The sequence below is a fragment of the Corythoichthys intestinalis genome, chromosome 13 (genome assembly GCF_030265065.1).
Source record: "Corythoichthys intestinalis isolate RoL2023-P3 chromosome 13, ASM3026506v1, whole genome shotgun sequence".
NCBI lineage: Eukaryota > Metazoa > Chordata > Actinopteri > Syngnathiformes > Syngnathidae > Corythoichthys > Corythoichthys intestinalis.
The window spans coordinates 18,582,207-18,608,618 of record NC_080407.1 but is presented as its reverse complement, the minus strand read 5'-3'; the positions used below and the strand labels follow the sequence as shown (position 1 = coordinate 18,608,618).

The following is a 26,412-nucleotide window of genomic DNA, read 5'->3' as shown; positions in this document are numbered from 1 at the left end:
CACATATATCTAGACTAGATGTGAAATGGCAGACTTTCCCGCGCTAGTAAACAGGCGCCATCTTAAAGCAGTAGACTTCTCTAGAAGACTCTGTTGTAGAGAACCTAATTACTTTTTATCTAAAATACCCCTAAATCGGCAAAATCTTGACTTGAATCTATCTTTAAATCATGAAACAGTTTTAAAACTTTCACATGTCGAAAGTAGACATGAAGAAAATTATGGAATAATGGTCGCAATTTTAACAACTTTAACGGTTGATTCACAACATTAAATTAATTGAATGTAGTTTAAAGCTGCTGATACAGAATTGGGACTTGAGTATTTTATTTACTATTTTTAACCGGTAACTTGATATTAAAATAGTAGTTTGGTTTAGTTAGCCTGAGAGGATTTTTGAACAATTTTGGAACAAATATACAAAACATTTAAAAAAAAAAAAAAAAAAATGGGGGTAGGGGGGCATCAATAATCGATTTATAATCGAATCGGAGTCTCTGAATCGTAATCGAATCGTTAGGTGCCCGAAGATTCCCACCTCTAGTTAAGACTAAGGTGAACGTGCGGTGTTTGGCCTTTTGGCCGGATTGTCGAGTCTTCGTTTTTGTAAGCAGACTCATAAACAAATAGCCAAAATATGATGACTTCATTGCAGTATATGACGTCTAGAAAATGGATTCGGGGCTGAGCGAGAAGAAAGCAATCACGTTTATTACTCCGACAATAAAATGTTCCGCTGATCTCCAACCACCCTCTCCTAACATTCATACAACGCCTTTTGCATTTTCTTTTTCAATTTTCTGATAAGTCTGTTCAAATTTGGCCTGCACTAGAATGGAAACCCAATAACTGCACGAGTCTCAGGCATGATAAAGCAGGACCAATGTACTTTTAGCGGAAAGCAAAGAAATATGTCAACGTGACAACTACAACAACAAAAAAGGACTCATGTCTGGGGAGCATGCAAGGAATTACAAATGCCTATAAAACAAACGTTTTGCACCACAACGCCATTACGAATACTTAAAACATGCTTTATAAAATCTACAATACTGATGATAATGTTGCAATTGCTCGGATTTCTCTGTAATTTCATGTCTGTGATGCACTTCTTGCTACAGTGGGGAGAACAAGTATTTGATACACTGCCGATTTTGCTGGTTTTCCCACTTGCAAAGCATGTAGAGGTCTAATTTGTATCATAAGTTCTCTTCAACTGTGAGGGACGGAATCTAATATAAAAAAAACTGAAAATCATGTTGTATGATTTTTAAATAATAAATTTGCATTTAATTGCACGAAATAAGTATTTGATACATTACAAAAATCGAACTTAATATTTGGTACAGAAACCTTTGTTTGCTATTACAGATACCAAACGTTTCCTGTAGTCCTTGACAAGGTTTGAACACACTGCAGCAGGGATTTTGGCCCACTCCTCCATGCAAATCTTCTCCAGAGCCTTCAGGTTTCGGGGCTGCTGCCGGGCAACACGGACTTTCAGCTCCCTCCATAGATTTCCCATTGGGTTCAGATCTGGTGACTGGCGAGGCCACTTCAGGACCTTAAGATGCTTCTTACGGAGCCACTCTTTAGTTGCCTTGGCTGTGTGCTTTGGGTCATTGTCATGCTGGAAGACCCAGCCACGACCCATCTTCAGGGCTCTCACTGAAGGAAGGAGATTGTCAGCCAAGATCTGGCGATACATAGCCCCATCCATCCTCCCCTCAATACGGTGCAGTCGTCCTGTACCCTTAGCAGAGAAGCAGCCCCAAAAAATGATCTTTCCTCCTCAATGTTTCACGGTTGGGATGGTGTTGTTGGGGTTGTACTCATCCTTCTTTTTCCTCCAAACACGACGAGCCGAGTTTAGACCAAAAAGTTCAATTTTGGTCTCATCCGACCACATGACCTTCTCCCATTGCTCCTCTGGATCATCCAGATGGTCAGTGGCAAACTTCAGACGTGTCTGGACATGCACTGGCCTCAGCAGCGGGACCCTGCGTGCGCTATAGGATTTTAATCCATGACAGCGTAATGTGTTTCCGATGGTTTTCTTCGAGACTGTGGTTCCAGCTCTCTTCAGGTCATTGACAAGGTCCTGTCGTGTAGTTCTGGGCTGATCCCTCACCTTCCTCATGATCAGTGATGCCCCACGAGGTGGGATCTTGCATGGAGCCCCAGAACGAGGCAGATTGACCATCAATTTGAACTTCTTCCATTTTCTAATAATCGCTCCAACAGTTGTTACCTTCTCACCAAGCTGCTTTCTCATTTTCCTGTAGCCCATCCCAGCCTTGTGCAGGTCTATTATTTTATCCCTGATGTCCTTACACAGCTCTTTGGTCTTGGCCATTGTGGAGAGGTTGGAGTTTGTTTGTTTGAGCATGTTAACAGGTGTCTTTTATACAGGCAACAAGTTCAAACAGGTGCAGTTACTTCCGATAATGACTGGAGAACAGGAGGGGTTCTTAAAAAAGAACTAAGAGCCGAAATATTTACTAGTTGGTAATGTATCAAATACTTATTTCATGCAGTTAAATACAAATGTATTATAAATTATACAATGTGATTTTCTGGATTTTTGTATTAGATTCCGTCCCTCACAGTTGAAGAGAACTTATGATACAAATTACAGACCTCTACATGGCTTGCAAATGGGAAAACCAGCAAAATCGGCCGTGTATCAAATACTTGTTCTCCCCACTCTATATGAAGACCACATGCTGACTCTACTTATACCTTCTTTTTTTTTAATCTAGCGAGAGCTCTTCAAAAGTACAGGAAGTGCACTTCCAGACTGCTGCACTGACACAACCAGCAAACGCACACAACTGCCGACGCGGAATGTGTAACAAATCTGATTCCCGACGCAAAGTGAATTGGTACCAACGGCGAGTTGAGGTCTGCGAGTGGCGTACTATAAGCCGCTACTTTTTCCCTTCATTTTGTGTCAGTGTCATCTGAAAATTATGATTGTTTTATGACAGTCTTTTGGCGCCACTGTCAAATAAAGTGTTACTAAATACCATAACTACCAATTATTGAAACAACTGGAACAGTAACTGAAGAAATAATTAGCACAGATCATGAATTTTGATTTTTACATCTGTAGCTCTGCAATGCATGCTAGGAGACATGTTGGGCTGCAACAGCGCTAACAGCAGGTGGCAGTAGAAGTTGAGAGTCTCCCCCAAAGGAGCAGTGATGGCCAAATGAAGCTTCTTGAAGCAATGAACCTTTGCAGCCAATTGGTTCAAAGTTTCATGGTGGTTCATTTGGTGTTATTGGCAGTTGCCAGTTGTGGAGTTAATATCCCATAATACTGTGAGGACAGCTGCGGCTTATAGGCCAGTGTTGCTTATCTATGAACAAATGCCGTTTTCGTGCCAAATTTGGTGGGTGGCGGCTTATAGTCAGGTGAGCTTAATAGTGCGAAAATGGGTGGATGTTGCCTCCTGCGGCGGGGGACCCTGCCCTGCCCTGGGCTTGGTGGGTCGCTGGGGGCCCCGTGGCTTTGGGCGGAGGGATGGGCTGCGCTGCCCCCCCACCCCCCCATGCCATTGACAGCTACGCACGTCCAAATTTTCCATTCATATTAAAAGGCAGAAAAAAAAAACCATGTGTGGTTGTGATTTTTGACCATACACTTACCATTACAGCACATTGACATTCAACTGGCACCCAAGTCAGGCTACGCCATTGACGGCTGTGCATGTCCAAATTTTCCATTCATTTTGAATGGCAGAAAAACGTGGGGGTGTGATTTTTCACCAAACACTTTACATTACAGCGCATCCATTTTGCCACATACCAAAAAAAAAAAAAAAACGCCACAAGGCAAAATTAATTTTGCCCCATGGCAAAATAAAGAAATGTGACATGGCAAAATCCATTTTGCCACATGGCAAAAATAATGCCACATGGCAAAAAAAGGCCACATGGCAAATACCACCTTTTGTTCGTTCTCTCCATTCGGAAATTTGGTCGTATATCGGTATTGGCCTATTTTTTAATGCGACCGTACGATATAAAAAAAGTCATTTAAAATTATGGATAGGGACTACGGATCGCGCCGTTTTTCGGATCGGAATTGGGTGAAAAAGATCGTGTTTTTCATTTTTTTTTAAATTAAAAAAATTCTGCTTCATGCTCGTACAGCCTCACTCTCCCTCCATCTGCTTTTCTTGGTCACTGCGAGTTTTGCTTGTTAAAGTTAACGATGATTGACAGCCGTTGAAGCTTTGATCTTGCCAGAGAAGCTTGGTAACGCTACCTTCACAGATGCCAAATGTGTCAATCATCATTTCGCTTATTAAAGTGCGTATGACACCAAAAAGCATGTTTATTTCATTTTTCGCGCGTTTTATGCTCCTGAATGAAATGGACCGCTTGGATGTGTGTGGAAGCGATCGTTTTATATATTCAATTTTTGAATCCCGCACCATGACAATGAGTGACTTCCGGCTCCAGTCTCGAGTTGAGAAAGAGGGCGCTGTGACGTGTACGGTAGAAGGAGTTCTCTTCACTATCCAGCCGTACTGTTGTATGAGAAGGACTAAGGATTCAGCTGATTTTACGGATTAATTTGTTTATTTTTTGCATCACGCCAGCCAAGCGGCTGCAGAAAAATTTTGCTCATCATTTTCGTACGTAGGTGGCTTGCATTTTGTGGTTGACATGCTCCTTGTCCGCTCGGCCGACAAAAGCAGCGGCTTGTCGCACATCCCGGCGGGAGAGCACTCTACACTTTATAGTGTATAGGTTTATTGCCCTCTTCCTGTGCCCGGTGTTCTGTCAAATTTTTAACCCCATCAAAAATTGCAACTTTGTGTTAAAAATGGCCACGAATACAGCGATTACAAAGTAAAGACTACAACCTTTCTTTAAATAAAGGACTATTTACTTGCGTTTCATCATGGATGGGCAGGTAGAAAAGATCTCCAATGACACATTCTGTCTGTCATTTTAGATGCACAACAACTGCACGCCGCTCTTTGTGTACGTCGTCGCCGTGTTGTAAAGCTTTATTTTTCATTATACAGTGCCTTGCAAAACTATTCGGCCCCCTTGAATCTTGCAACCTTTCGCCACATTTCAGGCTTCTAACATAAAGATATGAAATTTAATTTTTTTGTCAAGAATCAACAACAAGTGGGACACAATCGTGAAGTGGAACAACATTTATTGGATAATTTAAACTTTTTTAACAAATAAAAAACTGAAAAGTGGGGCGTGCAATATTATTCGGCCCCTTTACTTTCAGTGCAGCAAACTCACTCCAGAAGTTCAGTGAGGATCTCTGAATGATCCAATGTTGTCCTAAATGACCGATGATGATAAATAGAATCCACCTGTGTGTAATCAAGTCTCCGTATAAATGCACCTGCTCTGTGATAGTCTCAGGGTTCTGTTTAAAGTGCAGAGAGCATTATGAAAACCAAGGAACACACCAGGCAGGTCCGAGATATTGTTGTGGAGAAGTTTAAAGCCGGATTTGGATACAATAAGATTTCCCAAGAATTAAACATCTCAAGGTGCTCTGTCCAAGCCATCATATTGAAATGGAAGGAGCATCAGACCACTGCAAATCTACCAAGAACCGGCCGTCCTTCCAAACTTTCTTCTCAAACAAGGAGAAATCTGATCAGAGATGCAGCCAAGAGGCCCATGATCACTCTGGATGAACTGCAGAGATCTACAGCTGAGGTGGGAGAGTCTGTCCATAGGACAACAATCAGTTGTACACTGCACAAATCTGGCCTTTATGGAAGAGTGGCAAGAAGAAAGCCATTTTTCAAAGATATCCATAAAAAGTCTCGTTTAAAGTTTGCCACAAGCCACCTGGGAGACACACCAAACATGTGGAAGAATGAAACCAAAATTGAACTTTTTGGCCACAATGCAAAACGATATATTTGGCGTAAAAGCAACACAGCTCATCACCCTGAACACACCATCCCCACTGTCAAACATGGTGGTGGCAGCATCATGGTTTGGGCCTGCTTTTCTTCAGCAGGGACAGGGAAGATGGTTAAAATTGATGGGAAGATGGATGCAGCCAAATACAGGAACATTCTGGAAGAAAACCTGTTGGTATCTGCACAAGACCTGAGACTGGGACGGAGATTTACTTTCCAACAGGACAATGATCCAAAACATAAAGCCAAATCTACAATGGAATGGTTCAAAAATAAACGTATCCAGGTGTTAGAATGGCCAAGTCAAAGTCCAGACCTGAATCCAATCGAGAATCTGTGGAAAGAGCTGAAGACTGCTGTTCACAAACACTCTCCATCCAACCTCACTGAGCTCGAGCTGTTTTGCAAGGAAGAATGGGCAAGAATGTCAGTCTCTCGATGTGCAAAACTGATAGAAACATACCCCAAGCGACTTGCAGCTGTAATTGGAGCAAAAGGTGGCGCTACAAAGTATTAACGCAAGGGGGCCGAATAATATTGCACGCCCCACTTTTCAGTTTTTTGTTAAAAAAGTTTAAATTATCCAATAAATTTTGTTCCACTTCACGATTGTGTCCCACTTGTTGTTGATTCTTGACAAAAAATTAAAATTTTATATCTTTATGTTTGAAGCCTGAAATGTGGCGAAAGGTTGCAAGGTTCAAGGGGGCCGAATACTTTTGCAAGGCACTGTATTTGTGTTGACCATGTGGCAGCCACGCTTCCTCCGACATCGGCCGGTTTGTCCAACGGTACTCTCCAGCTGCTTCCTCGGCGAGCTGTCCTGTCCGTAGCAGGGGAAAGAGCTGTAACTTGCTCTCCACCGGGCGTGTTGCCGATCGGCGAATACAATCGACAACCCCGCCGCCGTGTGACATGTTCAGAATATCGGAAATCAAAATATTGGAGTAAAGAGACTGAAACAATGACATTTTGCGGCTCTTCCTCACATTTTCCTCGTTATGAATAATTCCCACTCAATGGCTGCGTACTAAATCAGATGAAACAATCCTCCCGCTGACGTCATCCACCTGTTGGGGATGCTTGAGCCTTATAATGGGAGGCGTGGTTAGACGGCGGATTAAAACACTAATTTCTCGTCATCTGCGCTTTGCCCAATTGTTGTATATAGATCGAATCGTTGGCGGCACGGTGGCTGAGTGGTTAGCACGTCTGCCTCACAGTTCTGAGATCAAGGGTTCAATCCCGGGCTTCGGCCTTCCTGTGTGGAGTTTGCATGTTCTCCCCTGCGTGGGTTTCCTCCGGGAACTCCGGTTTCCTCCCACATCCCAAAAACATGCATGGTAGGCTGATTGAACACTCTAAATTGTCCGTAGGTATGAGTGTGAGCGTGAATGGTTGTATGTCTCCTTGTGCCCTGCGATTGGCTGGCAACCAATTCAGGGTGTCCCCTGCCTACTGCCCGTAGTTAGCTGGGATAGGCTCCAGCACCTCCGCGACCCTCATAAGGAAAAAGTGGCATGGAAAATGAATGAATGGATCGAATCGTCTCAAAATATGATTCTAATTCACATAATAATGCTATTTACCTTAATTTTCGGACTATAAGCCGCTACTTTTTTCCCTCATTTTGAATCCTGCGGCTTATAGTCCAGTGGGGCTTATTTGATGATTTATTTGGGTTAATAACTTTGTTTGACAGTGGCATCATAAGACTGTCATAAGAACGTCATAATTATGACATGACACGACACTATCATGGGCATTACTGAATTATTATGACAGATGTTGCATATTATGTCACCAACTCTATGTCCAGCTCAGATCTTTTATGTCCATTCAAAAGTTAGATAATTTGCTGGATGACACTAACCGACATCTCTTATAAGCATTCAATAATGCCTATGACAGTGTCATGTAATAATTATGACAGTATTATGGCACCACTATCCAAGAAAATGGGCAGTGGAAGAAATAATTAGCAAAGAACATGAATTTTGATTGTTTTTACATCTGTAGCGCTGCAATGCATGCTAGGAGGAATGTTGGATGACAACAGTGTTGACAGCAGGGGGCAGCAGAGGTTGACTGTCTCCCCCAAGGGAGCAGTGATGGCCAAATGAAGATTTTAAAACAATAAGGCTTTGCACCATATTGGTTCAAAGCTTAGTGGTGGTTCATTTGGTTTCATGACAGTCTTATAATGCCATTGACAAATGAAGTGTTACCAGTTAATATATTTTGGTGTAAATATCCCATAATACAATGAGGACAACTGTGGCCTATAGTCCAGTGCGGCTTATCTGTGAACAAATGCCGTTTTCATGTCAAATTTGGTGGCTGGCGGCTTATAGTAAGGTGCGCCTTATAGCCCAGAAATTACGGTAACACTTTTTTATTATAGAGTCACAAGAGTGCCAAAATTAAAAATAAATAAATGAATAAATAAATAAATAAATATAAAGAGAATATATAAATAAATAAAAATATAACGGTATACTTTGTCATTGACATTTACTTTTGGTCATTAACAATCACAAACGGAAAAAACAATGACAATATTTTTCATTGACTTTTACTTTATGTCATTCTGTCAAAACAATGACAATTGTATTTTTTGCCTTTGCCTTTTCTGTTTGGTTTTCACATTGTCATTATCATTTGTCGATCGCCTTTCCTCTTTGGGAATGTAAATGGCAAATGCGCAGAGAAACGGTCTGTCAATCAAATGACGTTGGGCGGGGCTTCCCAACCAGGAATAGTAGTTGATACCTGATTATTCCTAGTTTACCTGAAGGAAAGTGACGTCGGTTATCGAGTTGCACTTGCGGTTTTTATGGATAGGATAGACTGGATAGATATGGATAGACTTTTTACGTAATGGATTCAACGATAGAAATACAGTACATTTTTCTAGACCGGTAAAAAAATATAAAACATATTATTTGACACACATGCCAGACCATTCAAAGAATAATTATTTTCTATGTCCAAATCTTCGCCTTTATAATCATGACGACATTGGAGGAAGTGGCGTAGTGCAGTCACACAAAACAGCTGCGGTCGCGCTTGGGTAGCCGTACGGCGCATGTGCGGAAAGTTAAACCACGAATAATCAGTTATCGACTACTATTCCTACTATTATTTATTTATTCATTTATTTTTAATTTTGGCACTCCTGGGACTCCATATTTTATCCTATCGTACGCACTTAAAAACCAGTGTGCTGTCAACAGTGAGTGAGCAGATTTGACTGGACTCAATGAAGCATTTAATAGAGACGAGAATTTGTTATTCTTGTTTAAAAATAATTTGCATTATGAGGGCGGCCCGGTGGGACAGTAGCATGTTTAAACAGGCACTTCTGGAGCTATTATTTTTTACTTGTGTAATTCAATAAACATGCTCTAGGCATTTCAATGAAGTTCATTTTTTACACTTTTACGGCAAAATAATATCGGCTCCAAAATACGGAATACAAAAGCTGGTGGAATGTTACGGAGTAAAACGGTTCATGGATGTGCACCATCAAAACTAGCTGCTAAATAAACTTTCCTCCACCTTTGCTTTTCCTACATTCCCAGACACAATCTGCCCTTTCCTCACGTCCGCATGTACCTTTTATATTCCTCTCACACCGCCTCTTCTTCTCGCGCCTCCATCTGTTTCGCCTTTCCCCTGCTCGCCGTAGTGTGTTTTGCTCCTACCCCCCCGTAGGCCTTGTGTGACTGCTGTAATGAATTGTACTTAATTGCCGACTGGGACCCACGGCCTTAAATATAATTCTCAGGACACTTAACCGAGGTCACCGTGAATGATAAACACACCTTAATAAATGGTCTGAAGCCGCAAGCAAAGCGGGAAACCATTTCTCTACTTTGGGCCCGATGCGGCAAAAGCACGGAATGTAATGAAAATGATTGGAGCGATTATTAGCTTCATTAGATTGCATTAGAACTTCTTTTGTCATGTATTTTAAAGCAGAAGAAGCACAAAAAGATATGAATATATTATAAATATATTATAACAGCGAGCTGGTTCGCTAGCTGTGACCGACATTTTTGTTTTGCATGCATTCGAATAGAATAAGACTAGAGCTGCAGCTATCGATTATTTTAGTAGTCGATTAATCGGTGAACTAGTTAGTTTGTATAATCGAGTCATCGGATTAGGAACATAAAAAAATAAAATACCTGAGCTGAGCCTCCAATGGTTTAAAAAAAATAATAATAAAAAATCAGTGAGAATCTAAGTACAACAAAAGAACAATTGGCTAACTTACATAGCAAAGATCCGCTAGCTTACATGCTATATAATGCTAACTTTTTTTTTTTAACAATTCTCTTAACAAAAGGTTCAAACAGATATTCCCACAAAAAACGGCTAAATACACCAATAAAGTAAATTCCAAATGCATTAAAAAAAACATATTAAATCTGACCTTATGTTCCCCTTAACATGAAGCAGCTGGATTCGGCCACGTTAATATTCACTGTTGCCACTAGAGGGAAGTATATCCACCCAGATCAATCAAACTAAATGCAAACACTTTCAAAATAAACTATTACGCCACTTTAATCAAATTCTCGAAGCAGAAAAAAATTAAATTGAAGCTTTTTTTCTAATCAAATTACTCGAGTTAATCAATTAATCGTTGCAGCACTAATCTAAATAATCTTTGATTGCGTTTGGAGAGACGTTCATAAGCATTGGTACTAGGGTTGTTCCGATCATGTTTTTTGCTCCCGATCTGATCCCGATCATTTTAGTTTGAGTATCTGCCTATCCCGATATTTCCCGATCCGATTGCTTTTTTTTGCTCCCGATTCAATTCCAATCATTCCCGATAATTTTTCACGATCATTTACATTTTGGCAATGCATTAAGAAAAAAATGAATAAAACTCGGACGATTATATACATTCAACATACAGTACATAAGTACTGTATTTGATGATTATGTCAATAAATCATCAAGATGGCATTTACATTATCAACATTCTTTCTGTGAGAGGGATCCACGGATAGAAAGACTTGTGATTTTGTATATTGCGACTAAATATTGCCATCTAGTGTATTTGTTGAGCTTTCAGTAAATGATACTGCAGCCATGCCCCAATGCATGATGGGAAGTGGAACCATGATGGGAAGTGGAACCATGACTGTGCGTCGTGCTACCAATGGATATATCTTCTCTGCTTTGGGAAATAACTTAAGGTGTTAAGACAAAGATTAATTGCCACCTTGCTTCCCCACATTGCTTCCAATGATAATTCTAATCATAGGGAGAGGGACTGCAAGGTTATAACCAATTGAAGAAAGGCTCCAAAGGCTGCCAAAATTCACTCTACTCATTTTGCACTGCCTTTTATCTCTCTATATAGGTAAAATGGCGTCATTACAGATTGAGCGCGACAATGAGTGAGACGGTCGTGCAGCGCATATATTAATAGCGTTAAATATTTTAACGTGACACATTTTTTAATAAATTAATTGCCACCGTTATCGGGATATTTTTGATAACCTTACCTTAAGCCTAAACTAGATGAGTGTAACATATTATGTCTGTAACGTTAAATACAATTAGAAAACGATTTAATTAAAGTATATATATTAAAAAAAGGCATGGCCGATATTTTTTTGCAGATTCCGATTATTCGAAAATTACGTGATCGGACCCAATCGATCGGGACATCTCTAATTGGTACCATTGTAAGTGTTTTCAGCAGAAAAAGTGTTATCTGTTCATCTTCTAGCAAAAAACTGATTATTACATTTAGCATTAGCAACAGTGAATATGCCATAAATATATGTCTAACATGGCTGAATCCATCAGCTCCTTGTTAAGATCAACATAAGGTATGTTTGTTTGTTTCTGCATTTTTTATTTAGAAGTTTTTTTGTGGCAATATGTGTTTGAACGATTAGTTAAGAGCTGGTTTAAAAAAAAAATTTTTTTAAGTTTATAAAAAGTTTTTATAACATTTAAGCTAGCGGACTTTTTCAATGCAAGTTAGCACAATTTGAAAATAATCGATAGCTGCAGCCCTAATTTGAATACGTATGAACTTCCTGCTTTCTGCTTTTTAAATGTTGACCATAAGATCCTGCTGCTGTATTGGTCGTAATCGTTCCCATCATGCTTCAGTAACGCGATTCTGCGCTCTATTGTTGATGTTTCAATTCAGGTGTCGCAGTATGACGGCCTGCACAGGCGCGATGGTGTTGTTGTTATAGCGGGTTTGACGTCTTCGCCGAAAGAGCACAAGTCTCCTCGCGTTTTTCTCTCACAAAGAGTAAGAGAGGTGATAGGCACATCTTGAAAGAGAAGGAAGATATATTCGTTTTCTATTTTCCTTTGCATTACGTTCTATTATCGACGGTTAGAATAGGTATATGGAATGATTCAAATGTATGTGTTTGACCCATTTATAAATGTGGCATTTCAGTAGTACTTGGAACACACTAGGGCATTTACCGTAATTTTCACACTATAAGGCACACCTGACTATGAGCCGCCACCCACAAATTTGGCACCTGACATTTGTTCATAGATGAACCGCAGCTGTCCTCACTGTATTATGGGATATTAACACCAAAAGATAGTAACCGGCAACACTTTATCTGACAGCGGCATCATACGACTGTCATAAGATCAACTGAAGCATCATGAAGCTTTGAACCAATTGGCTCCAAAGCTTCATTGCTTCAAGAAGGCGGAGACAGTCAACCTCTGCTTTTACCTGCTGTTAGCGCTGTTGCGGCCCAACATGCTTCCTAGCATGCATTGCAGCGCTACAGATGGAAATAACAATCAAAATTCATGTTCTGTGCTAATAATTTCTTCAGTTACTATTCCATTTGTTTCATTAATTGCTAGTTATTATATTAGGTAACACTTTATCTGACAATGACTCCATAAGACTCTCATTAGACAATCATAATTATGACATGACACTGTCATGAATATTAATGAATGCTAGTGTGGGTAGCTTACGGCAGCTCGGTAGCTCTCGCTAAGCAGCTTCTTGCTCACGTTTTTCTTTCTCTATAGTTTCCAGTAAGGTTCACTACATTTCTCACAGTTTAATTAATGTTAACAGTAGAAAACACAAACAGAAGGACATGTCTCTCTAAGCAGCTTCCTATTCGAGTTTTGCAGGTTAGCAAATTCACACAGTTTAAAGTTATGCTAACGCTGATGCAGGTCGGACGTTCAGTCGCAAAATTTGTGGTGTGTTCCCCACCTCCTCCACTACATTGACATGTTTTTACTTACAGTGGCTGCTGCTAGCCAGAGGGAAAAAAAAAAAATTAAACATCCTGAAAAGTTGGTACTGTTATGTCCCTATCGTCCCTATGCAAACCCACGCCCTTGCTGTGCAGTAATTGTCGACTAACTTTGGATTTAACCACTTGCCTTTATCCTTTGATAAGGTTAACGAGGAAGCCAAAAGGGTGTTCAACAGCACCAGCAAAGAGTCTTTAGCCAGTCGACAAACAGCAATGAACTCAGGCTCTGGAATTTGTCATCTTCACATTTGTCATGCCTGTAATTTACAGGACTTAACAGGCTGTAAAGTCGAAACGACTTATTCAGAGTGTCCGACACTTAATGCACCTGTGCGGAAACAACAGAACTTCGGTTCCGCACGCAGCGCTTAAATTATACAAGGGAAAGACTACCGTAATTTTCGCACTATTAGGCCTATAAGCCGCTACCCACCAAATTTGGCACAAAAACACCATTTGTTCATAGACAAGCCACACACAGCTGTCCTCACTGTATTATGGGATATTTACACCAAAAGATATTAACCGGTGACACTTTATTTTACAGTGGCATCATAAAACTCTCATAAGACCAAATGAATCACCATGAAGCTTTGAACCAATTGGCTGCAAAGCTTCATTGATTCAAGAAGCTTCATTTGGCCATCACTACTCCTTTGGGGCAGACTGTAAACCTCTGCTGCCTCCTGCTGTCAACACTGATTTTGTCCAACATGCCTCCTAGCATGCATTGCAGCGCTACAGATGTAAATAACAATCAAAATTCATGTTCTGTGCTAATTATTTCTTCAGTTACTGTTCCAGTTGTTTCATAGCCACCATAAGACTCTCATAAGACCAAATGAATCACCATGAAGCTTTGAACCAATTGGCTGCAAAGCTTCATTGATTCAAGAAGCTTCATTTGGCCATCACTGCTCCTTTGGGGAAGATAGTCAACCTCTGATGCCACATGCTGTCAATACTCGTGTTGCCCAACATGCCCCATAGCATGCATTGCAGTGCTACAGATGTAAATAACTATCAAAATTCTTGTTCTGTGCTAATTATTTCTTCAGTTACTGTTCCAGTTGTTTCATTAATTGCTATTTATGGTATTTGGTAACACTTTATTTGTAAGTGGCGCCATATGACTGTCATTAGACAATTATAATTACGACATGACACTGTCATGAACATTAATGAATACTTATAACAGATGTAATTTAGTGTGATCCGGCATATTATCTCACTTTTGAACAGATGAAAAAGATCCAAGCAGGACATAAATGGAGTAACTGACATAATTTGCCGGATGACACTTAATGATATTTGTCATAAGAATTCAGTAATGCCCATGATAGCTTCATGTCATTATTATGACAGTCTTATGACAGTGTTATGACGCCGCTGTCAAATAAAGTGTTACCTATTAACCCAAATAAATCAACAAATAAGCCATGCTGGACCATAAGTCGCAGGATTGAAAATGAAAGAAAAAATCGCGGCTTATACTCCAAAAATTACGGTACACAAGAAACAAAACATGCTAAACCGAAACGGTTCAATGCGTGAACCGTTACCTTAGTTTTTGGCAACTATTCAATTCGTTTGAACTGCTTTTTTGTCGATGTAATACTAAATACTCGAAAGACACAAACGATCCAGACTTTTTCGCCAATCTTAAATGACAGCAATCCAAAAGCAGTATACTTCCAGCTCTGTAAACAAAAGCATTTGTTCTTCTCGGCTGTTACGGCAAATGGCGCTTCCGCGGATAAACAGCATTAGCGTCGCTTGCCTCCCTGGGGTATTACTTCGAAGAAACAAGGCAAAGGAAATCCTCGCGCGTACGCGGGGGATGCGTCGAGCGCAGACACGTTTACAGTGCGTTATTAATCACAGGAAGATCATTTGCTCCTAAGAGCCACCCGGGAGCTTAATTTCATTTGTTCGCATCGATTTAATGGCCGTTTCAAAAATGAAGCGGGCGGTGCGGTGAGCGCGGGCTCGATACAAAGTATTGATTACTAACTAAATGACCTTGTGTACACTGTGACCAAAAGACGCAGAGGAGAATACGTCAGTAAAACGATGTGGGTTTTTTTTAATATCTGGAACAACATACACTTGCCCGAGCAATTAATCTTTCCATTCATATTGGCTGGTATATTAACTGGCTGATTGGTTGGCATTTAGACTGGGAGGAGCCAATGGATTGGATGCCTATTGCCGCCAATGGCAGTAAGACATTATCAGATTTCAAATACTTAGTCTCTGGTTTGGTGGAATGGCTCAACACTGTTATCGAATTAAAACACAAGGTTTACAAGCTATTGTTTTATAATGCTAGTGCTAACATGCTAACCAGAGTAGCATTAATTTTGCAATACTCTGAAACTATATTTCATCAAGTTCAGACTCGCAGGCATAAATAAAGCAGTACTTCTACTTTTACCAGACTATTTAATTACTTGTAAGCTAGTTTTATGAGGCTAACACGAACAGGCTAACCGATGTAGCATCGAATCGGTGACCAATTGAAACAATTTCATCAAGTGCAGTCTCACAAACATGAATAAACCAGTACTTCTACTTTTACCAAACTATTTAACGAACTGTAAGCTACTGTTTTATGATGCTAGTGCTAACAGGCTAACCAAAATAGCACCAATTGTACGATAATTTAAACCAAATTTCCTCATTGCTGACTCGCAGACATAGATAAAGCAGTACTTTGACTTTTACCTGACTATTCAATCACTTGTAAGTTAGTTTCATGATGCTAGTGCTAACAGGTTAACCAAAGTAGCATCGATTTTGCGATAATTTGAAACAACTTAATCAAGTGCAGACTCGCAGGCATAGATAAACCAGTACTTCTACTTGTACCAGACTATTCAACCACTTGTAAGCCACTGTTTTATGATGCTAGTGATAACAGGCTAACCAAAGTAGCATCGATTTTCTGCTAATTTGAAAATTTCATTCAATATAGAATCACAGGCATCGAAAAACCAGTACTGCTTTGGCTCAACTATTCAACCACTTGTAAGCTACTGTTTTATGACGCTAGTGCTAACAGGCTAATCAAAATAGCATCGATTTTGCGCTAATTTGAAACAATTTCAATAATGACTCGCGCGCATCAAAAAAGCAGGACTGCAGTTCGACATTTATCAGACTATTCAGGCACCGTTGTATGACACTAGTGCCAACAGGCTAAGCAAAGTCATCAAAGGCAGACTCACTTTTACCAGACTATTCAACCACTTGTCAGCTACTGTTTTATGACACTAGTGCTAACAGACTAAGCAAAGTATCATCGATTTTTCGATGATTTGAAACAATTTCATCAAGTACACTAACAAGCATCGATAAACCAGTACTACTTTGACCAGACAATTCAACCACTTGTAAGCTAACGTTTTATGATGATAGTGGTAACAGGCTAACCAAAATAGCATCGATTTTGCGATAATTTGAAACCTAATAACATTAAGTGCACACTCACAAGCACAGATAAACCAGTACTTCTAATTTTACCAGACTATTCAACCACTTGTGAATGAGGATTTTTTGGGGTCAATTTTTGTTAGAAATGTACGTTTTTAAAACAAACATTTGGAGTGAAATCGAAAGATTTTTTTTAACATTTCCAAGTAGGAACTCTTAGAATTGGTCAAAGTGCCCTGGCAGCAGTTGAATTGGGGCTGACTGACAGAAGCAAGGTAGTTTTTTTACACCAATGACTCATTTTCTTTGTAAATTTTTGGTGAAACTGTACATTTTTGGCCAGAAGCTATAAAACATGTGTACATCTTTATTTCATTAATTCTAGATGAATTACATTTGGAGGGTAAGACACATTTTGAAATTTGACATGTTTTTGCCGTCGGAAATGAAAGGGGCTTGTGTTGTTGTCGAACAAAAAAACAATTTTTTTCCGCAATCAAAAACATTAGGGGCCAAATCGAAAGATTTTCGTACGTATCCAAGTTAGAACGGCGAGACTCTGTCAAAGTGCCCCTGCCACAGTTGCTTTGGGGCTGACTGACAGAAGCGAGGTAGCATACAGTGGTATGAAAAAGTATCTGAACTTTTTGGAATTTCTAACATTTCTGCATAAAATCACCAAATGTGATGTGATCTCTGTCAAAATCACACAGATGAAAAAACTGCTTTAACTAAAACCACCCAAACATTTATAGGTTTTCATATTTTAATGAAGATAGTATGCAAACAATGACACAAAGGGGGAAAATAAGTAAATGAACCATCACATTTAATATTTTGTGCCTCCCCTTTGGCAGCAATAACTTCAACCAGACATTTCTTGTAGCTCCAGATCGGTCTGGCACATCGATCAAGACTAATCTTGGCCCGTTCTTCTCTACTGATGTACTTACGTCAGATTCCTGGGATGTCTGGCATGAATTGCTGTCTTTAGGTCATGCCACAGCATCTCAATAGGTCAAGTTCAAGTCTGGACTTTGACTTGGCCACTCCAGAACGTGTATTTTGTTCTTCTAAAACCATTCTGAAGTTGATTTACTTCTGTATTTTAGATCATTGTATTTGGATCACTTTTTAGCTTCAACTGTCTGACAGACAGCGTCGGGTTTTCCTAAAAAACACCCTGATCAACTTATGAATTGATTCTTCCATTAATGATTGCAAGTTGTCCAGGCCCCGAGGCAGCAAAACAGCCCCAAATCACCATGCTTCACGGTGGGGATTCAGTATTGATGTTGGTGAGCTGTTCCATTTTTCCTCCACACATGACGTTGTGTGTTACTCCCAAACAATTCAATTTTGGTTACATCAGTCTACAAACTATTTTGCCAAAACTTCTGTGGCGTATCCAAGTGCCTTTTTGTGAACATTAAACGAGCAACAATGTTTTTTTAGAAAGCCGTGGCTTCCTCTGTGGTCTTCCAATGAGCACCATTCTTAGCCATAGTTTTACATATAGTTGATGTGTGCACAGAGATCTTGGACTGTGCCAGTGATTTCTGTAAATCTTTAGCAGAAACTCTAGGGTTCTTTTTTACCTCTCTTGAGTATTCTGCGCTGAACTCTTGGCGTCATCTTTGGTGGACGGCCACTCCTTGGGAGAGAAGCAACACTGCCAAACTCTCCATTTGTAGACAACTTCTCTGACCGTCGGTTGATGAACATCCAGACTTTTAGAGATGGTTTTGTATCCTTTCCCAGCTTTATACAAATCAACAATCCTTGATCACAGGTCTTCAGACGGCTCTTTTGACCGAGCCATGATGCACATCAGACAGTGCTTCTCATCAAAACAATTCTTACCAGGTGTGTGTTTATAGTGGGCAGGGCACCATTAAACCACTCATCAGTGATTGGGCACACACCTGACTTAAAGTATTTGGTAAAAACTGGTTACTTATTTTTCATCCTGCTCTAATAGTCTGGATGTTCATCACTCGACAGTCAGAGAAGTTGTCTACAAATGGAGAGGGTTTGGCACTGTTGCTTCTCTCCCCAGGAGTGGCCCTCCACCAAAGATGACACCAAGAGTTTAGCGCAGAATGTTCAGAGAGGTAAAAAAGAACAATATAGTGTCTGCTAAAGACTTGCAGAAATCACTGGCACAGTCCAATATCTCTGTGCACACATCAACTATATGTAAAACTATGGCCAAGAATGGTGTTCACGGGAAAAACATTGTTGCACGTTTAATGTTAGCAAAAAAGCACTTGGACACTCCACAGATATTTAGACAAAATATTTTTTGGACTAATGAAACCAAAGTTGAATTGTTTGGGAGTAACACACAACGTCATGTGTGAGAGAAAAATGGAACAGCTCACCAACATCAACACCTCTTCCGTACCGTGAAGCATGGTGGAGGGAGCATCATGATTTGGGGCTGTTTTGCTACCTCAGCGCCTGGACAACTTGCAATCATTAATGGAAGAATGAATTCAAAGGTTTATCAGGATGTTTTGCAGGAAAACCTGAAGCCGTCTGTCAGACAGTTGAAGCTAAAAAGAGGATGTATGCTGCAACAAGACAAATATCCAAAACACAGAAGTAAATCAACTTCAAAATGGTTTCAGAAGAACAAAATACACGTTCTGGAGTGGCCAAGTCTAAGTCTAGACCAGAACCCCATTGAGATGCTGTGGCATGACCTAAAGACATCGATTCATGCCAGACATCCCAGGAATCTGACTGAACTACAGCAGTTTTGTTCAGAAGAATGGGCCAAGATTAGTCCTGATCGATGAGCCAGACTGATCTCCAGCTACAGGAAGAGTCATGTTGAATTTATTGCTGCCAAAGGGAGGGTCACAAAATATTAAATGTGATGGTTCACATACTTATTTTCCCCCTTCTCTCATTGCTTGCATGTTATCCTCATTAAAATATGAAAACTGATATACACTTTATTAGGCCACTTTATTAGGTACACCTGTCCAACTGCTCGTTAACACTTAATTTCTACTCAGCCAATCACATGGCGGGAACTCAGTGCATTTAGGCATGTAGACATGGTTTAAGACAATCTCCTGCAGTTCAAACCGAGCATCGGTATGGGGAAGAAAGGTGATTTGAGTGACTTTGAACGTGGCATGGTTGTTGGTGCCAGAAGAGCTGGAGTATTTCAGAAACTGCTGATCTACAGGGATTTTCATGCACAACCATCTCTAGGGTTTACAGAGAATGGTCCGAAAATGAAAAAGTATCCAGTGAGCGGCAGTTCTGTGGGCGGAAATGCCTTGTTGGCCCCAGAGGTCAGAGGAGAATGGCCAAACTGGTTCGAGCTGATAGAAAGGCAACAGTGGCTCAAACACCCCCTGTTACAATCAAGGTAGGCAGAAGAGCATCTCTGAACGCACAGTACGTCGAACTTTGAGGCAGATGAGCTACAGCAGCAAAAGACCACGCCGGGTGCCACTCCTTTCAGCTAAGAACAGGAAACTGAGGCTACAATTTGCAGAAGCCCATCGAAATTGGACAATAAAAGATTGGAAAAACGTTGCCTGGTCAGAGGAGTCTCGATTTCTGCTGCGACATTCGGATGGTCGGGTCAGAATTTGGCATCAACAACATGAAAGTATGAATCCATCCTGCCTTGTATAAACGGTTCAGGCTGGCGGTGGTGTGGGGAATATTTTCTTGGCACGCTTTGGGCCCCTTGGTACCAATTGGCATCGTTGGAACGCCACAGCCTACCTGAGTATTGTTGCTGACCTTTATGACCACAATGTACCTAACTTCTGATGGCTACTTTCAGCAGGATAATGCACCATGTCATAAAGCTGGAATCATCTCAGACTGGTTTCTTGAACATGACAATGAGTTCACTGTACTCAAATGGCCTCCACAGTCACCAGATCTCAATCCAATAGATCATCTTTGGGATGTGGTGGAACGGGAGATTCACATCATGGATGTGCAGCCGACAAATCTGCACCAACTGTGTGATGCCATCATGTCAATATGGACCAAACTCTCTGAGGAATGCCTCCAGCACCTTGTTGAAACTATGCCACGAAGAATTGAGGCAGTTCTGAAGGCAAAAGGGGGTCCAACCCTTTACTAGCATGGTGTACCTAGTAAAGTCGCCGGTGAGTGTTTGTTTGGGTGGTTTTAGTAAAAGCAAACAATGTTTTTTCATCTGTGTGATTTTCATAAAGATCAGATCACATTTGATGGCGATTTTATGCAGAAATGTGAGAAATTCCAAAAGGTTAGATACTTTTTCATACCACTGTATTTACACTAACAACTCACTTTCGCATCTTATCTAAAGTTGAGGACATTCTTCAATACGTACTTGCTGAAAATATCACATGTATCTTCAAACCATAAGAAAACACTGCCTTGCCTAGCAGTATATCAAGACAGACACACATACGCAGGTAAGCTTACGTGTGCGTTAAGTAGGGGAATGATGGATATATCTCGTTGCCCGCCTTAGCTTATCAGGAGGAGGGCTAGTATGGGTTTCATCAGGAGCTTGATGAAGTTGGAGATACAAGTAAGCCGTGCAAGCTTTCCAGGAAGGCAACAGCTGCACAAAAAGAGATTGGCTTGTCCACCTGCTGAAATAAATGGTGGCGCAAAGGCTGAGATAGTTAAAGAAAAGGAAAGAGGGGAGTGCTTTTATGCGGGTGCTTGTTTGATAAGGCCTTTGTGGGGACATTATATAAAGCTAAAAGGGAGCTTAAAGCACTTGATGGGAAATACCACAAACTTTCTCAAGTTGTATGATTGCTAATAGAAAAGTGTGTTTTGCTAAGTTTGCTAATAAAGTTACACGGAGAAACATGAGGAAAACGTCTCGTAGGGTTTTAGTACTATTGTTCAACGATAGCCATTGTTCAGGAATACTGAACAATATCTTTATAAGTACCTGATCTAGCAGTTGGAAATTACATTTAAAGCGAGTACAGGGAGGAAAGCCACTGGTTCCCTTTTGCAGCGTCAGCTCGCTGCGGATTGGATTTATGATCTCGCAAGTTCATTTTATTTTTCTTGATCCCCTGAGTGTTTGAACCCCCATAGCGATGGCAGAATTGGGGGACCCAATCCGGTGATTTACGACGGACCTTTACATAGCTCTTGACCAGGTGCGAAACCAAGGTTCCGGGTCCCCGTATGCATTCGTAATCTTTAGCGCGACACGTTCTGTCATTTTTATACGCCGATTTAGCACGGCTAACACAATGGAGGGCACTGAGATTTTCCCAGAAAGTTGTATCGAGATGATTTCGAGACAATGACGGTCTAGCTGGGGCTTACACAACATCATATCTTGTCAAAGGATAGAGAGGACAGGCCTTGGGAATTGTGAAGAGCGGGAGACAAAAAAAAAACGTGGATCATACACCCCACAATGGCTATCACTGTCAGTCATGTCTGGCAGTTCATCGTACTCTGCTGGCATGGAGAGATCCCTTGAGTATGATATGAGAGACTAGATTTGTTTTTTGTCTCATCGGGCTACTTGTCTGCTTAACTTCACGAAGCAAAAATATCTGACTTAACTAGAAAGTTGCAATGGTAGCTTTGCTCTGATGATGTGTATATCAGGTTAGTTCCTATTGATTTTGGGGCGTTTCAGGTTCCCTGCCTGTTTATTTCGAAGCATTCCAGGGTCACTCCCTGTTGATTTTGATGCACTTCAGGGTCACCTGTTGATTTGGGGGCTACTATTTTATGATGCTAATGCCAGTTTTATGATGTGATTGCTAACAGGCTAACCAGAGTAGCGTCAATTTTGTGATAATTTGAACATTTCGTCAAGAGCAGACTCACAAGCATAGATAAACTCATACTTCTACATTTCCCAGACTATTCAAACACTTGAAAGCTACTGTTTTATGACGCTAGTGTTAACAGGCTAACCAAAATAACATCAATTTTGTGATAATTTTAAACAATTTAATCAAAATACAGGCTCACATGCATCGATAAACCACTACTTCTACTTTTAGCAGACTATTCAATCACTTGTAGACTACTGTTTTATGATCTAGTGCTAATACGCTAACGGAAATAGCATCAATTTTGTGATAATTTCAAACAATTTAATCAAATACAGGCTCACATGCATCGATAAACCACTACTTTTAGCAGACTATTCAACCACTTGTAAGCTACTGTTTTATGATGTTAGTGCTAATATGCTAACAAAAATATTCATATATATTACTCATCAAGTGATGACTCGCAGGCACAGATAAACCGTACTCCATTTACCAGACTATTCAACCATTTGTAAGCTACTGTTTTATGACGCTAGTGCTAACAGGCTAAGCAAAGTATCATCGATTTTGCGATAATTTGAAACAATTTCATAAAATACAGACTCGCCAGCATCTATAAACCAGTACTTCTACTTTTCGCGGACTATTCAACCACTTGTAAGCGACTGTTTTATGACGCTAGTGCTAACAGGCTAACCAAAATAGCATCGATTTTGGCTAATTTGAAACAATGTCATCAAGTAGACTCACAAGCATCGATAAACCAGTATTTCTACTTTTAGCAGACTATTCAACACATTGTTAGCTACTGTTTTATGATGCTAGTGCTAATAGGCTAACCAAAGTAGCAACAATTTTGCGCTGATTTGAAAAAATTTCATCAATTACAGACTCGCAAACATCTATAAACCAGTACTTCTACTTTTCGCGGACTATTCAACCACTTGTAAGCGACTGTTTCATGACGCTAGTGCTAACAGGCTAACCAAAATAGCATCAATTTTGGCTAATTTGAAACAATGTCATCATGTAGACTTACAAGCAACGATAAACCAGTATTTCTACTTTTAGCAGACTATTCAACCCATTGTTAGCTACTGTTTTATGACGCTAGTGCTAACATGCTAACCAAAGTAGCATAGATTTTGCGCTGATTTGAAACAATTTCATCAAATACAGACTCACAACCATCTATAAACCAGTACTTCTACTTTTCGCGGACTATTCAACCACTTGTAAGCGACTGTTTCATGACACTAGTGCTAACAGGGTAACAAAAATAGCATCGATTTTGGCTAATTTGAAACAATGTCATCAAATACAGACTCTCATGCATCAATAAACCAGTACTTCTACATTTACCAGTCTATTCAAACATTTGTAAGCTACTGTTTTATAATGCTAGTGCTAACAGGCTGAGCAACGTATCATCAATTTTACGATAATTTGAAACAATTTCATCAAATACAGACATACGTGCATATATATATACCAGAACTTCTACTTTTCACATCTCGGACTTCCTGTAGATATTGAGTCACTTCCTGTTTATTTTGGGGCAGTTCTAGTTTACTTCCTGTACATATTGAGTCACTTCCTGTTGATTTCGAAGCATTCCTGGGTCATTTTCATTTTCTCTAAATTTGGCCAATTCGACCAAGTGTGCCAATTTTGTGGCTCTTTAAGCTAACTGAGTCCCTGAAGAAATCTACTTCCTTTTAATGGTGAACAAAGGGTCGTCACGGCAAAAGGCCGAGACATATTGACATGGGACTTAAAATGTAGTATCACAAAAGGTCTTGTAACTACATTAACCAACCTCAAAAGAACTGGGCATGTAAAAGTAAAATGAGTGACTTTCTGTTGCCACTAGTTGGTGCTGTAGGGTTGATGGTAATGATCCCTACAGAACCCTTCAGGGTACAACTCTCACCAAGCACGGGAACTTTGGTGCAGATAAGTTGTATGTCTGCCAAGTTATGACTGTTCAAAATTTGTGGCAAAACAAAATGGCGACGGCCATTTTCACTTTCCTCTTTGGACCCCTCCGCCTCAACCAAACCTCAATATTTTTCATCAGGCACCGGACAACATGTCTTAAGGCTCCCCTGATGCAGGTTTGAGGTCAATGGATTTTTTCCCTTGGAGGAAGGGCCTGTCTCGTAAAAAAGGACATTTACTGTTCTCAGCAGGGGACGCCAGGTCTAATGGGTAATATTTCAATGCAGTCGTGTTCAGGCTGGGATACCTCTCATATATGCCAAATATGAAAAAGACTGCATCTTCTACCGGGGAGTTATTTGCCATTTAATGAATTTGGCGTTTTGCCAAAATAAAGGCTAACTTTGGCACCCTGCCCAGGTCAGGCCCGTGAATAAAAACTCACAATTTTGATAACTGAAGATATCACATGTCTTATGAACAGTCTCACCAATTTTGAGGAGGATTCAACTAACTCCCTAGGTGCCAATGTCTCAGATATGTACCCAGTAACTCGATATAAATTTCACATTCAATCTAAACAAGAAGTATTAAGATCACTGCTAAAAGGTCAACTTTGAACATTAAAACTTGAGAATTTACCACATTTTAATCATGAAGAATTTTATTTCTACCATGTCAAGCTCACCAAAACATCCACAAAAGATCTGTCCAGAGTGTCCAACTACTCCAATTTATTTTATACGGACAACTACAAGACACTAATGCAAAAAATACAGACCAATGTACATGTAGGTGCGAGATATACGCAAATAGCGGACATTTTCAATTCTGGCACTACTGAAAATAAGTCGAGGTATTTTCAGATCAGAGGGAGCGTGTCACTTTCACAAATTGCAGTAATTTGGAGGACACAATGCCTGTGAAGTCCTGTTCTATTTCCTTCAATTTAACTATTCTTTCGACACTATTTGCAGCATGAGAGTGTTCTGGAGCCATTCTCCTGTTCCTTTGAATTAAAGTAATTTTACATTGTCGATGAATGTTTGGTCCTAGCTCACAGTGCGTGTTGAATGTTTAGGACGCCATTGCACTTTGGCTTCAGGCTCCTTTTCACTGTAATTGCTTTTGTTCCTTTCCTATCAGCCTGATAGCTTTCCTGTCAGTTTGCTATTAGCGCATCTGCAAGCTACGTCGGTGGGTTCCGCTTGGTCAATCAAACGCACCTCAAGAAGGATTTTGACCATTTGTATCGCTAAACCCAATTTGTAAGAGATGATTTTGCAATTTTTTTTAATCTTTCGAGCGATATGTGCGTTGCAGCGACATGCCAAGACATTCAATTAACTCACCATCGATCAGCTCTCCAGCTCTTGATGCAGCGCGCCTCTCCTGGACGTTTCCTGTCCGAGTTCTGTCAAGATTTTGTCACGTTGTAAAGCTGGACATGTGTGCTTGAAGGGAAATCTGAAATGAGAAGAATTCGCGTTTACTTTACCTGTAGGCCATACTGTATACCAAACAAGTCATTTGTAATGATGAAAACAAGTTGCTAGCAAAATTTTCATTAAAATAATGTCTACGTTAGCTCACTTGAAGGCGCCAATTCATTTTGAGAGGATTGGACGCTTAACGCCGTCAATGGCACTGAAACCAGAGCACTCACAGCTTTTGTGGGCAATTTACAGGTCACTTTCTGTTCATTTTAGGGCGTTCACAGGTTACTTCCCCTTGAATTTGGGTCACTTCCTAGTTATTTGGGGACATTTGTGCATCACGTCCTTTTCAGTAACCCAAGAATCAATAGGAAGTGACCCGTAAACGCCCCAAAATCAACAGGAAGTGACCCGTAAATCCCCAAAGGAAAAAAGGTGACCGAAAATCAACAAGGAAATGTCGATTTTGAGTCACTTTCTATGAGACAGCGAGAACGAAAAGTGGTATTCGGTATGTGGCAAAATTGATTTTGCCATGTGGCATTTTTTTTGCCATGTGCCCAAAAATTTTTTGCCATGTGGCATTTTTTGGGGT

The 26,412-nt window shown here is 40.3% G+C and overlaps 1 long non-coding RNA gene across 1 annotated transcript in view; it reads right to left on the bottom strand.

Moving 5' to 3' along the window:
* LOC130927748 (uncharacterized) overlaps positions 1-26,412 on the bottom strand; it is a 288,259-nt gene that overhangs the window by 209,130 nt on the left and 52,717 nt on the right. The window contains exon 2 of the long non-coding RNA XR_009066508.1: positions 25,734-25,848. This is a non-coding gene — a long non-coding RNA (uncharacterized LOC130927748). The remainder of the gene's footprint in view (positions 1-25,733; positions 25,849-26,412) is intronic.